Raw genomic sequence first — 21,353 nt, 5'->3', positions numbered from 1 at the left:
GCTGTAATTACGGTCTGTATTGCTATTGTTTCCAGTGTGGGGGATGTAGGCGGGTGTACTTAGCATATATGGTTTTGTGGGGCTTGCATTTCTATGTAGTCCATATATATGTGTGTGGGCTCCTTCCCTAATTAAAGAGCTATCACTTAGTAGACTTCTGTTACAGGATTTTACTTTGGGCCGTTGTTAATTGGTTTCTATATGGTATGCAGGTGAGGTTGATACTTCCATACCTCCGGATGTACGGCGATATGTGCAGGGATATTTCTAAATGACAGCTATCCCGTGTATGTCTGTCCCAGATATTTGCAGTCATTGCAGTGGTGTTGGTGTCTGACCCTCTGTGGCATGGCTTGCCGCCTTTTCATATGGCCATAGTTGGACACTTGCAGATCACACAGTGGTGTTTACAGGCTGACATATAGCCATGGTCAGTACACAGGATAGCACATACTTATATCCTCATTACATACCTATTGTTCTTGGACTTTGCCTACTTATCAGTTTGCATGTAACATTTCCATTTCTTACATACAGGCATGACTATTTCCTGCAACTATTGCATAATATTTGGGACATACTAATGTCCTAAACTCTCGGACAGTTGCCCTTTGTAATGTTTCATGTCAGGACACACCTGCCCAGGGATGGGCTGTCCCTCCCAATGTGGGACAGGTGTTTACTGCATGCCTACGGCTAGCTATACCCGCACCTACCGTAATCATCTACCTCTGAGTTGGCACCTACAGACACATGATGCGGACACACACAGACACACATTACAGTCACACGGAAACACACATGGCACCCTCAACACACACATACACAGGCTACATCACTCACAAACACAATTGTACACGGTACCTACATGGACCGCACCGCTGGCAGCGGTGACTAAATGTCCTTACTATTGTCATATAGCTCGCAGTTCTACTGTTCCAGTACTGTGTTCTTTCTGTCTTTCAGCCTTCTGGTTACGTGTTTCGGTGTGTGACACGTTGCATAGTTGGCGGTATCCTATTTATTCGTACCTCCAAGGTGTTTTGAATGTCGTTGACCTATCTATATATTTGCAGATGTCAGTGACACCTTATATATCAACATATATCACACTATCGCCCTTTCTATCTGTATTATATATGTGTAGATATATATATATATATATATATATATATATATATATATATATATATATATATATATATCTATACATATCTCTGACAGGGGTGGTGACAGGCACGCTACACCTTTCATTGTGTGTTTGTTGGTGTTTCCTGGACTGTGTTTCCTGGACTCCGCACGTTTGTGTCTGTACCTGTCACATTACACACCTGCCATAGGTTAGGATTACCACCCGTCCCACTTTGCGAGGGACAGTCCCTCTTTGTGCAGTTGTGTCCTGCAAAATATTTGTGAACATGGCAAATGTCCTGCGACTTTGGGATGAACATATTCCCTATAGTTTATGTAATAGTTGCATACAACACTTATTCTGTATCTGAACCACCTACATGTTACAGGACACGGAACACGTACCTACGACCATTACTAGAATAAGCTTTTATCTATGCAAAACACTGACGTTCTGGTTTTCATACTGGCTGGGTGTATGTGTCAGCCTGCAGACATCTGGCGTATGTCCCACATTGGTCATTTGAAATGTGGCAACTCTACCATACATACATCTTGGCTAGCAATAGTGTTGGGTGTTTGTATACATGATTGCCTGTTCAACTCCTGGCAGTGGTCGCTTTACCCTTTAGAGCAGGCGCTATTTGTTCAGAGGTGACTAATGCTGGTTTCACCTGTTCTATACATCATTGACCGTAATCTGCACAGTGGTCGATGAAGCTTAGCCCTGTTTCGCGCATATCCGTATAGTCGTATTTAAACATCGCTTACCAGCAGTGGGCAACACATATTCCCACTAACGTGTGCTACACATATTCTGATGACCTGCATCAGGAATGCATTACCCATGCCGTCGGGATTACGTTACATCCCTTGCAGGATGTGGGACCAGGAACATGCACGAAGGTCACTGCATATACCACTTGGACATCTGGGGGTTGTACACATATTATGTCATTTTGTATGTGGAGTACACTACAGCAGTTACTCCACACTGCACTCACATGGATAACTCCATTAGTTTACATATTGATGAGTCCAGTTAATGGTATGTCCATGTGATGTTTACTGGATGTACTCCGACATTGGGTATGTATATCACAATGAGCTGCACCCGCTAATGTGCTACATCTTCATACGACCATGGGTGCAGCATGCTGGGGTGACGAATACCTGTCATGGGTACATCCCCTGCCTTGACACAACATCCATGATTACATTATGTGGAGCCCCTCATTAACGCAGCGGGGAATCCGTGCTGAGTGTATGAAGGACAGTGCTTACACACATGTGGTCCCGTGATTGCCTCTGCTCCAGTAAGCGACAGTTGCTTACTCAATGTTGTGGTGACGGGAGACACTGTTTGCCCTGTTTGGTGTTGTGCCTTTGACAATCGGGCGTGTACCTACCGATGTACCTGAGAACCTATGCACACAGCACTGACAGATGCTGATAGGCGCATGTACTGCAGGTGTTGACATTCCGTGTTCCAATGGCTGTTGCATGTACAATGTTTGAGGGCTGTGTATGTAGGATTCCACAGTGGGCCACCTATACATCACAATATACAGGTGGTCTTGTTTGTGTGCCATCCATTTTACTGTTTGTGCAGGTGGAGAGGGGTGTCAGTCCGTGGGGGCCTACACTGTCAGGGTATGTGCTATACATTCCCCCTTTGCCAAGGCATAGGCATATTGAGCACACCTCCGTCTGCCTACTGGGGCTGGCACAGTGTGTCCGTGGTCTGGATCCCTTTGTGCCTGTGCTGGCCTTAGCAATTGCGGTGGGCTGTGAGGCCCACCCCATTTTAACCATGCTGCAGCTGTTTCCGCAGGATCATATTATGTAGCATGGCATATACTATGAAGATGTGGGCACACATGCCTGGAGAGTACTGCAAGGCTCCTCCAGATGTGTCCAAGCACCGGAACCGTGATTTCAGCATCCCGAACACACGTTCTATGATGATTCTGGTTTGTGCGTGTGCCTCATTATGACGTTCTTGCACTGGTGTGTGTGCATTTCTGATAGGGGTCATCATCCATGGCTCCAGTGCATAGCCAGCATCCCCCACAAGGTGGCCTTGTGGGATGTCCCCCCCCCTGACAAATACCTGATACAGCTGTGAGGCATGCCAGATATGGGAGTCATGGTAGCTTCTAGGGCTGCCAGCACACACATCCATGATAATGCCCTGGGCATTGCACACTGGCAGTTGATGGAGTGGAATCCCTTATGGTTTATGTAGCACCTACCATACTCACCGGGTGGTGACTTGATATGTATGTGCGTGCAGTCTATTGCACCCAGTACCTCCGGGTAGTTTGCCACATGGTGGAAGTGACGCATATTGCTGGCCAACTCCTCCTGAGTTCGGGGGAAGTATATCTGCTCATTGGCATGTGGTAACATGGCATCCAGGAACTGGTGTAGTACCCTGGATGCCGATGCCTGTGAGATCCCCATTATATCTCCAGCTGGCCTTTGAAAGGTACCTGTGGCTAGTATTCGCAAGCTTACACATACCTTCGTGTCCACTGGGATGGGTTCCCCCCTGTTGGTTCTGGTTCTCAGGTGTGGCCGGCACAGCTCTACTATTTGCTGTAAGATGTCCCTATCCACCCTGTAATGCTCTACTATCTCCAGATCATGTAGCCCTTGGTATGTTACCCTTGGTCTGAACACTCTTCTCCTCCTCCGAGGCCTACGGTGATTGTCGGCATCATCCTCCACAACACCGTCGGTCTGTAACACATGCTGATGTATCACAGCTATGGCAGCTCCCAACATGTACATTTTAAAAGTTCCCCGTCTGTTTACACCTATGGTGCAGTGTTTGGGAATACACAGGTGTGTGTTGGGTGTTTTCACACTTTATACTATTTTGCTGTGAACACTGATGATATCATAGGGTGTGTATGTACGATTGTGGCTACAGGGTATCTTCTGTGTTTTATTACTGGAACCACTATTGTGCTGCCTTTGGTGTTGCATTACATTTGGCTGCCGTAAATTACCTCCTGCCATTCACTTTATATTTGTGCACGTTACACCTACCATTTGCTGGCATGCATCCAGCAGCCTGCTTTCATTTCTACTTCCCTAGACCTGGCTTATCTTGCATAATGTGTTCTATTGCTGGTCTACTGTGGGTTTGCTTTGCTCTGCTATGACAGTTCTCCTATCTTTGCATTCCAATTCCTCCCTTCCTTTCTTTGCAATCCTATGCCTCCCCTATCCTGTTTTGCAGGTTTCTGCATGCAGGCTTGTCTACTGCCATCGATTGGCCGCCGTGAGTTGATTGGTGTTAATTGCTCAGTAGTACACCAATTACCCTAATTCAGCATTTCCTTCTTTTCTTCCCCTGACCTTCCTGTTTCTGCTATTGTTTGCGGCACGTGCATCCACTTACTGGGTTTCGGGCACGTTTTTATCCCCGTACACATGCACTTTCTGGCACGATGTGTGCTCTCAGCTAAACAATTCTATACCTTCCTCCCCACCCCTATCCTGCAGCTTTGCTTAGCAATGGCCAGGCCAGATTTGCATTGCTCCAATGTGCTTACTGATACGGTGGCACACCCCTCTGCTGATGTCATGTATCACCTCTGAGACACTCCTCGGTGTTATAGCGCTGCACCGTCTGGTACATCCTTCATCCGGCAGGATGTTTGCGATTCAGTATTACCTGCCTTATTTGCATGGCTTTGACTACTAATTCATAGTTACAGCACCGAACACTGTTGCGGGCCCTTGGTAACCCTTGTGCCTTGCTTGTGGTGTACCATGCCTACCATTGCGTATTATGGTGAAATCCTGATTTGTCTTACATTGCGATTTTATGACATTTGTATATATTTTCTTTGTATTCCTGTTTGTGCACACATGCCCTGCAGTTGTACTGTGCGTTACTGTGGACATGACATTAAATGTTGTTTTTTTTTGTGTTGTGCATCTTTTCTTGTGCCATTGGCTGTGTATTTAGCCATTGGCATATGTTAACTTTGTAATACATGAGTCTGGTCCGCTTCCATAGCTCCGATGTTCTATTTGGGAAAATGTAAACAGGGTTTTTTGGTTTACATTTCCATGGGCTTACGCTACGCCTACACCACTTCGTGAATCGCTGTATGCCTTCATTAGCATGGTGTGACACTGCACATGGGGTGATTTGCATACCTATGCCAAGGGCTGCGCAGATCTGGCATATGACGGTAGTGCACGTGGAATTGGTTCGTACCTGAATCGTTTGGCGGACATATTTGGCATTATCCCTCATACGCTACGCCTGCGCCTGGCGCAAGCTTCATGAATCCGGGGGAGGGTCTATATTAGAAGAGCGAACTCTTTCGTCGACACGTAAAACCTGAAGTCTGAAAAGAGCGCAGTTACGGAACAGCGATTTTTTTTTCCCAAGGAAAAAAATCGCTGCTCCAAAAAAAAAATTATAAAGACAAAGTAAAGTGGAGGGCTTCACTCCCCCCCCCCCCACAACCCCCTACTTAAATATACCAACTCCGAGATCGCACCACAGTGGAGAAAACAACAAAGTCCAGAGAACGGCCTAGCTGTTCTGTAACTTCGCTGTTTTTAGACTTCGGGCTTTACGTGTCGACGAAAGAGCATTCCCTCTTAAGTCACTTCACTCTTCTAATATAGACTCATTAAACATTGAAATGTGCACTTCATGCCTTCTGCCTTCATTTCCAGATTATTTTCATTTATTGTAAGCATTACCATTAATCAAATAAAATACATACACATGGAAAGCCTCTTATTACTGGGTTACATTGTAGACATCATAACCATTCACTTCCCATATTCTGCAGTGATATATATATATATATATATATAGATATATATATATATATATACACACACACACACACACACACACACACACACACACACACACACATATATATATATATATATATATATAGATAGATATATATACACACACACATACATATACACATATACGCACACACACACACACACACACACACACACACACACACACACACACACACACATATATATATATATATATATATATATATATATATATACACACACATATAATATATATATATATATATAGACACATATAATAAATATATATATATATATATATATATATATATATATATATGTTTGTGTATTTAGAATACTGTGCCTTTAAAGTTAAATGCTGACATCATTGTACTGAAAGGGGTAGTACTGAAATTAAATATTTAATATTTCAAGTATCTGAAATGTCTAGCCAGAGTCAGAGTAGGTCAAGCTCAATTATACTATGCATAATGTCTGTTAAAGATAGGGCACGTGATCATGAGGAGAGGCTGTCATGTAAGCTAAATGCTGACTTCCCGTGATGATATGGTACACTAGATGCAGGTCATCCTACAGACACTGATCTCACAGTTCTGCAGGACTGGGACCTCAAATGGGAGGTTCTGCTATGTATAAATAAATGCTGATGTGGCCTGTTTGAATTCTGTTGTGTTTGATTTCCCACTATTCACACTACTTTCTTGTGAAGGACTAGCAGTGTGACATGTTATACTCCCATGTGTCTAGACAGTACCCTTTTTTCCCTTCCAACAATGACTACTGTTTGAGTCTGGCAGGTCCTCACTAGTGTACACATGGAGCTGGAGATGCCTACTGTGTGTGCCACCATACTACAAACCATCATGATCATGGATTATCCTTACTCTCAACCATCTCCATAAAGTGCGGGAAATCCTTGTGTGCACCCTGCAGTACTCTGACCATTTCTCACTGACTCTCTGTGGCAGTGCATTGCACCTTAACTATACTGCAGCACATTGGCTGCTGGGCAGCCAATGCTTTACATGTTTTCTGAAGTAGCTGTGACATTTGATGACATCTGGCTCCCCTTTGTAAAGGTGTCACAGTGGGCACTGTTACCTCTGAGTCATCCAGAAGGTGTTTCTGTGGTTCTGGAGATACTGGTCTTGAGGTGCATGGATCATCCCTCTATACAATATATTGTGTAATGTCTTCATGTACTTGACTTTGTGATTCAGTGTTACTTCCAGCAAAGTTATTTACATGTTGCAGGGTGTGTGATCCTGCCAATATCATCAGCCATTCTGCTGCTGTTATCTTTTAAATTTACTGCTCATTTCTGATGCTGACCCTGTAAGGAATTAACTGATTATACAACTACTCAGATACTGGAGTATACTACTATATTCTATGTAATAAAGTGTGGAGAATGCTTTCCTTGCACAGTCTGTTCAATGTCATTATGTGCAGAAGTGTAGACTTCACATTATAATTGTAAATGTCATGTGTTACATTTAATCATTTAACCTGAGCAGTCATTTCTTTATGTAAATATGTTACTGAGGTCAAACTAACCTTTCTGAGCATGTCTGTTGATGCTGCAGACGTCAGAAATAGCCAGCATCCACACAACCTCCAAGTACTGCCATGCCATCCTCATTTGTTTCATAAACATACCTCCTAAATGGAGATTAGGTGCTCCTGATCAGGTGTTAAAGGAATAAGTATTTGAGATACCCCATGTAGTGATATGGGTAATTGTATTCTGCCTTGCCTTTGCTCTGGCACATCCTGCCACATCATTGGCTCTCTTCTTGCACAGTGTCAGTCTGTGTTTCCTTCCACCAACAGCATTTATATCAATAATCACTCAGTTCCAGACCTTTGCCCTCTCAGCTTGTTTGGGTTCCCCTTTTCTAAAAAGGCATTTGCCATATGTCCTAAGGGCTGCTATGAGGGACAAGTTCTACTCATGGCTAAAATGATCTTTTCTCAGCCTGGATCCCTGCTGATGTATTATGCATTACACATAAAATGACATACAAAAGTAACATTCTGAAGCATGATCCACTAGTCAAGCAAGCAACACAGCGATAAAGGCATGCCTGCTTTCATCACAAATAAATCAAAGATCTCAGTACATTTATCCTGACACAGCACCCATATTCATATACATTCTACAAATCAAAGTTCATCCAGTTAAAATTGTGTAGTACTAGCCTGTTTAGCATCATCCACAATGCAGAATAGTATTGCAAACAGTTATCATTACACTGCTTTCATATGCTAATGGTAACAGACGTGAAATCCTTCCTCAATTACTTTCCTGTATTTATATTGCTATGATTTTTCACTTATAAGTGACAGTCTCAAATCTTGTCCCACAGTACAGCAACATTTATTCTGACACCACAATACACTGATATAAACGCAAAAAATCTGATCTCACTCCCTTAAAATTCTGTACTAATATCCTGTATAATCTAATCTAAATAAAAAAATCTGCAAACAGTTATCATTCACATTGCCATCAGTGTTTCTACAAACATATCTAGTACTACTGTCATGAATTACCATTAATGAATGACACTTCTTTCACTAACATTAACATGAATCAACTGTATTTGACAGTCACATCAATGAGATATACATTTATTCTGGTATTAAAATGACTCCAAATTGAATATGCACTGTTTGTCAATAATTTATAACTATAATGATACTTTTATCTTATTTGAAAATATTTGCACTTTCTCAAAACACTTGCTGTTTAATTCCTCTGATCACATCTAAATATGACAGTATTAGACATACATGTAAAATCAGGCTTACTTATACATTTTGTATGTAAATTAGGCTGACTTACACTTATCTGTATGAATTGCAGTAATATACAAGTGTGTATGTCAATAGATTCACATAAATAGACCTCAGGTAGCTGTGGACAAGCTCCACTGAGAAGTGCTGAGCCAAAAAGCACATGAAAAAGTGCCTAATATATTACGTTTTCCAAAACAATAAAAGGAAAAATGGAGTCAACAACCTTTTGCAGAATCCTGAAACCTAATCCATGCCCATTATGTGTACTCTGACACATCTAATCATCTCATACCACACAGCTGTTTTGATTAAAGCAAAGTGATACCAACTATGTTATTTATAAACCAAAGTTAAAAAATAATACAAGTATTATTATCACACTACTTTACAAGGCATGCTTTCATTAGTGAGTAATGCGTGACCTTATTATCAATTGTGCAAATAAAGGTTAGAGCATTACTGTGCAAAAGCAATTAAACATATAAACAAGTGACAAAATAATGATTTCATCACTAACTTTCATTTGTCATAATACAAAAATGTATAAATATTCCTTTAAAAAATAATCTCTATATCTACATGACAATGCAGTTTAGTAAACCAGACTTGCCAATAATAGCAATTCAATGCCTAATGGCCTTGTGTGGTAGTTGGATTTGGTTATTGTGATGCCACACCGCAGAGGGCATGGTTCTCACCCTATGAACCACAGCCCTGCAGTTAAATTCCTCACTTTGGTACTGGCCCTTTAAAAGATGAAAGCAACTGTAAAGGCATGAGGTTGAGCTTCATACTGGTCTAATAAGGAGACAAAGATCCTGGTCTGCCTCTTGCAGGACCTGGAGAAAGCAGAGCACTATCCAGCACTGAGTGGAAAAAGGCTGAAAAAAAGCTGGGTGAGCACCTGTCATCCTTGACAGGGATCACCCACTCTGAGTCCCAGTGTCAGCAAAGGTATGATGACTTGCAAAGGCACAAGGCCTGACCAGCTGGCTGAGTGGATAGACCAGGTTAGGGTGAGGAGGCCAGAGTTTTACAGTAAGTATTTTAAGATTTTAGTTTTGCATATTAACTCAAATAGGTTGTAAAAACTGCTAGGTAAATATTGCATGAATGCAGTTAATGCAATAAGAAGAAATAATGCATGTGTAAATGCAAATGTGTATGTATCCAGAACTTATCTAAACAATCCTGTCTTGGCTTGTGTTTTATTGATTTTTACTGTTACAAAGAGGTGGGATTCTAAGCGATAGTGATGTAAATACATTCCAGCTTTTGTATGACTTTCAGAACTTATACAGGCAGAACAACGACTTTACTGTACTTACTTTAGTATTTAGCTGTATACTGTTTGTGTGATTTTTCTCATAGAAGTTGATTTAAGTTCTCTTTGAATTCTGTGCTAACTGATTTTGATTATTAGTTTCTTTAATTTTTTTTTTTTATTAATTTGAAGCTGAATATGGATTCCTTAAATCAGTATGCCATTAATGAATTGCTAAAGCACAACTATCTTGTACAGTCTAATAAATGCTATGTATATTTAAAGGTAACACCTGATAACTTGTGATCTGTGTTCCTCGTGTCAAAGGTCGGATGATTTGCTTACCATTATTAGCATTAAATCTAGACTTAGTGATCATGATTGCACTTGTGCAATTGGCATGGCTTGGAGAACATTTGTTGCTTATATTAATGATTAGACTGTTGAGATAAATGATGTTAGACAAAGCAAATAGAACACATTTAGGAAAGGATGTTTCTATTGCCTGTAAAGATCACTCAACCCGTATGAAAGAAGATGATGCCCCTGACAACTTTGGAATTCTGGATACAAGTATTCAGCAGTCTGAGGATTCAGAGTGTTTAGAAGTAAATAAAAAAGAAAGAAAGGAAGAAGTTCACAACAAATAACAAGGAAGAAAAAGAAGCTGATAGATGCCTGTAAAATAAAGAGAATACATGTGAAAAAGGACACTGCTTTGTTATGTAACACACAGATTACAGGGAATGATAACATTTTTCTATCAGAAAACCTTCAGTTTACAGAATAAGGCAGCATTTTTCCAAAATAAAAGGTAGAAAAAAGTGGCAAGTTGCAGGTGAAAAGGAAGAAATCTAAATTGAACATGGAAGCATTGAAGAGCATTACTGTAAGAAAAAAGAAGAGAAAGACAGACGTTGACAACATGGCTCAAGCTGTGGATGTACAAAGCCAGCTGAATAGGAATTGTATACTTGCAAATGTAATACGCAATGAAAATGGTGGGATTAATAAAACTAGTGGTGATGAAGATCATTACTTTGTAACAATTCATAGAGCAAATATTACTGAATTAGAAGATGAAGGTTCTTCAGATTTGGTCAGAAGATATAATCTTATAATTGGAGATTCAGTTATTAGAGGAACTGATAATTACAGATGCAGACAAGATAATGAACATTGAATATTGTTATGCTTGCATGGAACTAAAATACAAGATGTGAGACAAGGCTTGGAATCCCTTAATGTAAGGAAGTATGGATCTGTTTTTATTCATATCGGTACAAATGATCTCATCTGCAAAGACTTCCCTGACTGTTAGCAGGGAACTTACAGCCCTCTTAGATAGTATAGCTTGTACTGTTATTAGGATGTATTTTTCACAAACCACATATAAAAAGGAGAGTCAGTTCACCAAGAATGAAGACATTTTTTGGTAAATACCTACATGAAAAAAATGTCTCCGTTTAAAAAAATGGAAATGTCTAGAGCATCCAAATCTAATTTTGGACCCACTTGTTCAGGCAGGATGGTGTTCGGTTGTTAAGATCAGAGTAGAGAATTTTTGTAGCAGATATTTTTCAATATTTGACAAACACATGGCAGGATTTTAGGTCGATAATTTAACAGTTCACAGATAGCAACATTTGATGCATCTCTGATGGCTGTTAATGCTAGGAGCATTAGTAATAAAGTTTTTTATTGTACAATTTGCTATGTTCCAACAAGATTGATGTTATTGTTTTGAGACATGGTTAAAGAACAATGACCGGAATACAGTTCTTTCAGTGTATAAATGTTTGTAATGTAACAGATATTCTAACAAAAAAATCAGATGGCGGTATTATAACAGGGATTAAAGATAGTTATAAGACCTGTGATTATTACATGTGCAGAAGGAATGTGGAAAGTTTTGAAAGAGAAATTGTGTACAAAAAATCAAAAACGTTTAATATCAGGATCTAGGCAGACAATTGTCATGGAATATACAGTATTTCCATAAGAACAAGATACCTGATTAAGGTGAGAGACAAAAAATATAAGAAATGGGAAAGACATCAAACTACAACTTTGAAAACTGAAATAAACAAGCTGGATGAACAAATTAAGCATTAGTGTCAGACAAGATAAAGACAAATTTTAAGAAAATTTTGGATATTAAGCTTAAAAGGAAATCATTTTATAGATACATAAGATGTGAAAGGAGTAAAGACAAATTGATAACCTGTGTGTAGATTCTAAAATTTATTCTCAGGCATGACAGATTATAGATATATTTACAAAATCTTATGGAAAACAGTTTGGCTCTACAAAGAGGGCGATAAGTTGTTCTTGTGACATCCAGGTAACATTGGATAATGGAATTGAATTAGATTACATTGAAAAAGAACTAAGCAAACTGGATTCAAACAAAGCACAAGGAGGAGACGGAATTAGTAATAATGAGCTGAGAACACTTTGGCACGACCCGACAGTACCATTATAGCTATTATTTACTAGGTCTTATAAATATTGGGAGATTTCTTTAAGACTGGAGACATGCAAAAGGAGCAGGACAAACCCAGAGCCATACAGACCCTTAAGTTTACTTTCATGTTGTGGAAAATTCATGGAGAAGGGAATATTGGATAAGTTATTGTCAAAATTGTATCGTTGAGACTTAAAACCATATATCAGCATGCATATGTTGAAAGTAGATCTATTAGCACCTGTAACATGATGTTCTATGACAATATAATAACATCTATGAATGACAAATTGTCCTGTGATGTAATTTATATAGATTTAACTTCAGTATTTGACAGGGTTATACACAAAACACTGATCAATAAATTAGAACAACTAGGTATTGATTTACTCTTGATAAGATGGATAGCTGCATGGCTTATAAACAAGATATGGCAAGTATCTTACAGCAACTGGACTGGTAAAATTCTTGGTTATAGTCAGGGTGTCTCACTGGACTCTATCCTATGGCCTTACTTGTTTAGATTATATCTTTCAGACCTATCTTTTTTCATCTGAGGTCTTCTGCAGTCTGTATGTAGATGACTTGAAACTGGGTAACCTGATTACATGTGCTACAAATAGGGCATGTCTGCAAAATAACTTGACTAAATGAACCAGTTTGGGCACATGAGAATAATATGCTGATAAATACATCAAAAACTAAGCATATGAGATTTGGGAGACACAAACTAAAAGCTGAATATTTAATACAGCACACTGTGATTTAAACCATAGATTCATTTAAGGACCTGGCCACAACAGCACATTCTTGAAGGTGCCCCATTAAAGTCTATGGATGCAACACATATTATCCAATGTTATGGCACTGTAGTAAATACTAAATTTATTTGGGACATGGTTTATTAAAAAGTTTACAAGGCTTTTTATTAAAAATGGCCCAGATACTTAACTATAGGCAAGAGAGAAAATACATTGTGGCACTTGACTCATCAAATACCATGATACATGTTGTAACATCAGCACATCACTTTAAAAATGCAAGTAAGGTACTCAATGGTGCAAAGCAGAAACATCAATGTAAATATATGCAAAGCTTGAAGAAAGTACCTATCCTGCAAAGAGGCAAGCTACAGAAAGACCGAAAGTGTAACAATTTGAAGAAAGTCATGGTATCCTTCTATCTGAGGTAAAAAAGAAATATTTCCTAATACAGATGGATTTATTACACTTACATAAAGAAATTCTGAGCTTTGCTGGTTACTAAATGTAAGCATACAAGGGTGATATGAATAGATTTGGTACACATGCTTAAAAATTCTGTGCTATGCTGATTAATATATGTAAATATGTAAGACAGATATGAACATACATATAATAGGTAAGCAATCATATCCCTTTTATGTTTTCTTTATGCGACTAAAGAGGAGATTGAATATAATTCCTCCAAGCAACAAAGACACTTGTCCAGACTGACTGAAGCTGCTCGTGAGTATGCAAACATGATTATGAAATAAAAAAAATGTCATTTATCAAAGCTATCTGGTGAACAAGCACTGATTTTTTTTTTCAGTTTATTTTGTAAGTACAAATAATAAAATCATTCTTACACAGATAAAATAGAGGTAATGTGCTTCCAGTACACAACTGCAGCACAATCCATTTCAGTGAGATATTTCAGAATAAGTGATCCTTGTAAAATGTGTTAGCATTTCATATGCTATGCCAGCTTATTTCCTTATTATCAGTAAACTGCAAATGTAAAATTCATCACCATTTCATATCCTTCATCTGATTGCTAATAGCTTTCCAGTACCATTTCCCAGAATATTTTTATTAGTAAATATTTAATAAAAATAAGTAAGCACTATTAATAAATTATGTACTGAAGTATTAACAAATTATGAGTCAATTTATTTTCTCCATTTCTTGTTCTTCTCTCTATCTTACTTCTCAGTTTTTCTTTTTTTAAATCATGCATTACCTTCCATTTCCTTGTTCCCTTTCTCTGCAATTTATGTTCCTTTTTGCAGAAGTCCAGAAGTCCCAGAAGCAGCCCAACCCAACCACGTTCCTCCCAGGTCTGGGCACATTCACCATCTGCCTGTCCAGGTCTATGTCTATCCATTGAAAACCAAAGCATCGAATGGCGTATATCGTCAAACATACCGTCCATCGAGCCATTCTGACTAAGATTGCATTATGGTAGGGATAAGGAAATTTGCCCTTTACCCACTATAGTGCGATCTCGGAGTTGGTATATATAATTAGTGGGGGATGAGGGGCACAGCCACCCACATGAGGTGGTTTTGATGAATGACATTTACAATGAAATGCTTTTACCATTCAACAAATAAACATAGATCCGCCTCTTCAGAGATGTTCTCACAGGGTTGGGGCAGTGGCACAAGTCCTGCAGGCTCTCTGGCATGACACAGCCTGGCAAGCCTGGCAAGTCTCACTGACCATGAGCCTTGGAATTTGGTTGAGGATGTGATGGGGTGATGGAGCAGGTAGTGGAGATACAGTTTTGTCCAGTCTAGGATATTCTTCAGTGGGTGACAGACTCACTGTCCTGGTTACCTCCAATAAACAAGCCACCATAGGCCTCTACCCTCTCAACATCAGGGTTTGCCACTGCACCACCATCAGGCAGTGACACTTTTTAAGGTCCTGTGGACTAGAGTGTTCCTGGGAAGAACTCCTCTTCACCTCCTTCCTTCCCTAATCCTCTGCTCTATGCCCTATAACCTACTTCCTAATTAAACTACCGTCTTGTATATAAAAAAAAAATGAGAGGGGTTAACTCTCACCAAAAATTTAGAACTCCTCTTTCACATCCTCAAGCACAGCCCTCTTGATATTTTCATTACGTGTCCTTCTTTGTTATGTTTCCAATTTTTCCATATTTCCTCTATTCTCCTTTCTCACCTTTCAATGCAACCAACAGGGTGTCTGCAGAAGGGCACCCCTATAGAAAATTCATACAGCCTCTTCATGTTTTTTAAAACTCAATATAAATAGCTGTGCTGCATGGTGCTCAACTCAAATATCTTTCAATACTCTTAATAAGTTTGGTCATAGCTGCTGTTGAACATAATATCTGAATGATCCAAATTCATCCGAGTATTATTGTTTCCATGAAGTACTTTGCAAATACTTCAAAACATTACAAAATCAACTTTAAGCATTTTACATACGTGGAAATCTCTTTCCAACAGCTCTTGCTTGCTATTCAGTGCAAATGACTTGTGCTTGATAAAGTTGTAAATAGTAGTAGTCATGCTATTCTCAAATAACCACTACAAACTTGCAAATCATGAAACTATGAATTCTACCCATGCCTCTTATCTATGACGGTATAGTAATAACTCAAACAATAAAATGACTTAAATGTCAAAAACAAAAACTAGAAAAAAAACAATTTCACAGAAAATGAAAAAACAACAAGGCTCTTATCAAGAAATGTAATAAATAAAATGGAGAGCACAACGTTTGCTCATATAATTATAACAGGGAAAACAAGAATGTTACATATGAAATTGGAAAGGTTGTGGAGGAAGGAATTGATTAAAAAAAGAAAGGTATTAAAATGATAAAAGGTATAGTAGGTAAGAAACAAAAAATAATGGTAGTTACAAAAAATGTAGAAACCTAAGTTGAAAAAGGAATCCCTTTTGGACAAAAAGAGGTGGAGAGATAAACACACATTGGTATGCATCACAGGAAAAGTAATAACAAGCTAATAAGGGGGGAAACAAAACAAAAGACTTAAGGTGAAAGAGGAACATACAAGATTATCCAAATTATGCACAATGATGCAATTGTACTAGAAAAGAAGAGACAACCATTACCAGCTAAAGGAATTAATTGTAAGAGAGACAAAAGTATTCTTCAGCATATGAGTTCCGATTAGCTGTTTAAAGAAAAGGCCCAAGTGGGTCATTTCTGTCAGAAAAGAATAAGGCTGCTAGACAAAATTAATTATGTGCTGAACAGGAAGTTAGTAGTAATACGATTATGAACAAGCTCACAGTCAAAAGCTTCTACAAAATTATAGCACTGTATCAAGACTTTTATTTGCAAATATGATGCCTATACACAGAGATGCATGGAATATTATCAAAAACTCATTATAGACAATCTGATCGATCTGGTATTGGAAACTATAATAAACCTTTTAGATACTGACATGATTACAGATGTACCTATAACATATCAGTAGGAAATAATCTTAGAATCTTGTTGTGTGTGTGTGTGTGTGTGTGTGTGTGTGTGTGTGTGTGTGTGTGTGTGTGTGTGTGTGTGTATATACACCATGCTACTACTGAATTAATCATAAGAATCTGATTGTAAATGCATTTTGTTGGCTGCTCACCATTAAGAAAATCAGGTTGTACATGAAGTTACTTTCATGTGAATTGACATTAAACACTGAAATAATGTAGTGTCATAGACAAAAAAGGTGCTCATAAATGTGTAGCAGGAGTTGTGAAGATAAGCATTAGCTATGTACAGTAAATTTAATTTATTATGTAGTTCTTTGAAAAAAATCAGTGTTTTATGAAATCTAAGTTATTGTATAGATCTTAAAAAAAATCAATGTTGTATACATTACAGACCATAATCTTTATTTATATTCGGTTATTAAAAAAGTAGCTTAACACCTTATCATGAATTTAAAAGAAACCTTCTTACTTGTGATAGGAAGTAATAGACACACTGTAGTTGCTGTCCTGATAAAAAAAACATTCTTACAGTACAAATGTGGAATTGCATCAAATAGGTAAACTGGATGTGTACATTGCTGTCACAGTACCAGAATATGTGCAATTAAAGGGGAACATTACGAGGAAGTAATCAGTGCTAAGTGACATTGATGACATACTGTCACTAAATAGAATATGTCCTGATTGTTATATAAGAACAGCTTAAATAGTCTATACATACTGATATAACTGGGTCTATGTTAATTAATCAAACGCTTAAAATGTCGAACGTTATATGGTCGAGACCATATGTTCGATATTTCAAGTGTTTGAAGGTTGACTTTTAATGGTGCCGTACGGTACAGAATGGGAGAATTTCCCTTTTCTGCACTGAAATGCGGTCTCAGAGTTGGTATATTTAAGTAGGGGGGGTGGGGGGCACAGCTCCCCATGTGGGGGGTGCAGGGGGGCTTGCCCCCCTTCTCGCACTGTTAGTGTATGTTTTTCTTTCTTTTTTTTTTTATTAGATATTCGAACTTCCAAATATCGACCATATGGTCTCGACCATAGGTATTCAACATTTTGGAAGTTCGAATATTTGACATAGCCCTGACATAACTATATGGAGTGTAATGCTGCCTCTTAGCATGCTGGTGTACTACAGATGCCACGATATATTTCTACTTGTTTACTCATAAGAAGGCTGTGTTGAGGTCAGAAGGACAAAAAGGCATTTAGTGGTAGCATTGCCATAAAAGTTGTTATTGTGACACTTGATTAACTGATGTGTACCACACAGATGTGTGTAAGCATTCAAGCCATTTAGTCCACCTTTTATGCTACACTTCTGCAGTACTTCAGAAATTCAACAATAGCAAATAAAAATAACGTAGTGGTATCCCTTACACTGATATACATGCTATTATTACCAAGTATAACAGTGCAGATAGGTAACAGAGAGTAGATTTTCATGTATTACAGACAGGTATGTTGCCAACATCCACATGCACACAGGCTGCACATAATATGTTGAGATGAATGCACACAGGCTGCACATAATATGTTGAGATGAATGCAAGTAACGACAAACATTTTTTTTAAACATTATATAGTTTCTCTGTATATTGGTTATCATTTATATGAGTAATCACTTATCTGTATAGGCTAAAAGCAATCTACTAGTATGTATGTATATATATATATATATATATATATATATATATATATATATATTGTTAGAGAACATGGATGAACTTTTCTCTAACATTCCCCCTGCCTGCTCACTATTAGAACCTCTGTCAGTCAAGCAATTCAATCACTCCTTACTGGGTGAGAGCTGACTGAAAGGGGTCATCATACTGGCCATCTTTGGGATGGCTTGTGGTTTTACTTTTTCCCTTGTCCCTGAGTGCATTCTCAATGAGATGCTGGGGAGGGAATATGTAATGGAATATCTGCAGAGGATGTCCCCTCAGTTCTGCAGGGGGGAATGGCCTCCAATTTGTCCTGGTCTTCCCCTGCAGCAAAAGTGCTAGTTTCTCTAGCCTTTAATAGAGAGACTGCACCCCCGTGTAATTCTGATAGCACTCAGCCCCACCCATCCCCCTCACAGGAGAGGCAAGTGGGCCACATCCCTTCATTCTTCCGTCTCCTCCCTGGTTGGCTTCTACAGTGATGGGGCCTCTAATAAAGCCCCTTGTTTTATGCTCCCTCATGTTCCCCACCTGACTACTGCTTCTCTCCATCTCACATCTGGGAAACCCTCTGTTCATTCTCAAGACCTTATGTGTTCCTTATGGGTTAAGTCAGATGTGCCCATTTACCAGATTGTCTTCCTTACTCATTGATACTCATTGGAAGGCGTAGCCAATCAGCTGTTCAGTCTTAAGGCCATTATGTAGGTCTCCAAGCGGGATGAGTATGGTAGGGCTGAGAGTCATCACCCTATGGCAGCTAGTCACTAATCCTATTAAATGAAGCAACATGTAGTGACATAAGGCACATGCAGTATGCACTTCTGCACACACTGCACTGGTCAAATGTCACTTCCCCACCCTGAGACTGAAACTGCACTTGTAGGACACATGGATTCCACCAGAGGTTATTCAACCGTGCCGAATCCTGCAGACTCCCCATGGGTATGACAGGCAAAACTGAGAATGCTTTCAGTATTCCAGTTTCATTCCCAAACTCAACTTCCCATCATTAGAGATGGATGTGTTGCCTCTGCACCAGCAGTTGGGCCAGTTACTGTCACACCTAAAAGACATTACTTATTCCCATCTCACTCAGAGTTCCCCCTCAGATCAGTTCTAAAGGTTGGGAATAATTTGATGGATAAACTGTAGATATATATATATATATATATATATATATATATATATATATATATATATATATACTTGCAATCTTTCCTTATGATTTCATGGTAAATTAATCAATTAACGTGTTTCTACCATTATACAGTGAAAGCATTTTGAATAAAACTGATGAAGTATCAGTAACAAAGGATACGCATAATTATATATGGCTGTAAAATAATTATAAATATGATGCATGAAAAAATGTCAACTGGTTTCCATGTCTGTCCACTAGTGGTCAGTAGAGAATGAAAATAATAATCTGCCACATGCAGACAAAACACTGACAGACTGCTGCCATAGTTCTCATATAAACATCTTAATGTCTGTCCAGATAAAATGAAAACTGTCACAGATGTTAAAAGACCACAAAGTAACTCAGTGATATTAATACAGTTTTTTTTTTCAATTTTTAAATGTCTTAACTCCCTTCAAAGTAAAGTATGACCAGTATAAAAAATCAAAATAATATTGTTCCAAAATTCTGCAAAAAAAAGGCCAAGATATGAAAGAATGCTGGAGCACAAATCAGCATAACATGCAACTAAACAAAAGCCACAGGATACTGACAACAGTATGAGGGTAGTGTAACAACCTCACAGTATCCCTGATCCTAACAAAATACCAAAAAAAATTGATTAGTATAATGTCAATCCAGATGGAAGTCTTATTAAAAAAAAACTGCTGTAGATGCAGGACAGGGGTAACAATACAGGAGCAACACACCAGGAATGTAATAAGATATTTCCATTCTCATTCGCAAGAGAAATGTAGTTATACTCGATATTGTCTGAAGGAAAATGTGTAATTGTAGGCACTAAGTCAGAGAGATAACTAACATTTTCCCAAGATTAGTAAAAGCAGTGCTCTTCAGTACTTTTGAATCTGAGTTAGAAAATTATCAACCGTTAGAATCAAAGAAGTGAAAGGATAGTATTAGCTCTTTTGTGAATTAAGTCCCAGTATACTTTAAGAGGCAGAAACACTAGCTGACAATTAACAAAAGCTGACCACACTTTGTCCGTGGATCTCACATCTGGCAGTTTCTTTTCTTCTGTGCTTGAAAGAGAGTATGCATTTAACAAAAAGAAAAAAAAACATTCTCTCTTGGGATTAATGTTGGTAGATCAGGCAATTAATAAATAAACGATAAAAATAACAAATTTCCTAAGCTATCATTCACTTCCCCACCTGTTTGTTTGTTCCATCACTTCCTTTTATTTCTTTGTCTTTCTCTTGGCTCTTTCCTTGAATTTAAATTTATAGAGAGGTAATTTCAGGAAAGGACAGCAGATTGTAGCGCCTTTCAAATGCATGCTGCAAATTATTTTTTTTTTATACAGTAGACTGCCTCTTATCTGGCCTGTCTTTAACCAGCCTCCTGTTTAACAGGCCATCACATTTCTGTTGTAGCCCTAGCAAAAGATAGCAGAAAAGAATACTTCTGCCTCCTCTGGGCTATATAATGACAGAGATTTGAGGTTTAGACTTCATATGGGGGGGGGGTGCCTTCTGTGCAGAGTCTGCATCTCCTCCCTGTGGTTGCGTGGGTTTCCTCCGGGTGCTCCGGTTTCCTCCCACATTCCAAAAAACATGCTGTAGGTGGATTGGACACTCTAAATTGGCCCCAGGTGTGAGTGTGTGCATGTGTGTGCCTTCTGTGGAAGGTTGAGCACTGGGCTGGCAACTTGACACCGTAAAAACTCCACTGCCAATCATGAGCAGACAGATGATCCACTGTGGCGACCCCTAACCGGGAAAAAGCCGAAAGAAGAAGAATTCATT

Source organism: Protopterus annectens, chromosome 7.part0, assembly GCF_019279795.1.
Source record: "Protopterus annectens isolate FY-2018-M chromosome 7.part0, PAN1.0, whole genome shotgun sequence".
NCBI lineage: Eukaryota > Metazoa > Chordata > Ceratodontiformes > Protopteridae > Protopterus > Protopterus annectens.
This window is presented reverse-complemented; position numbering follows the sequence as displayed.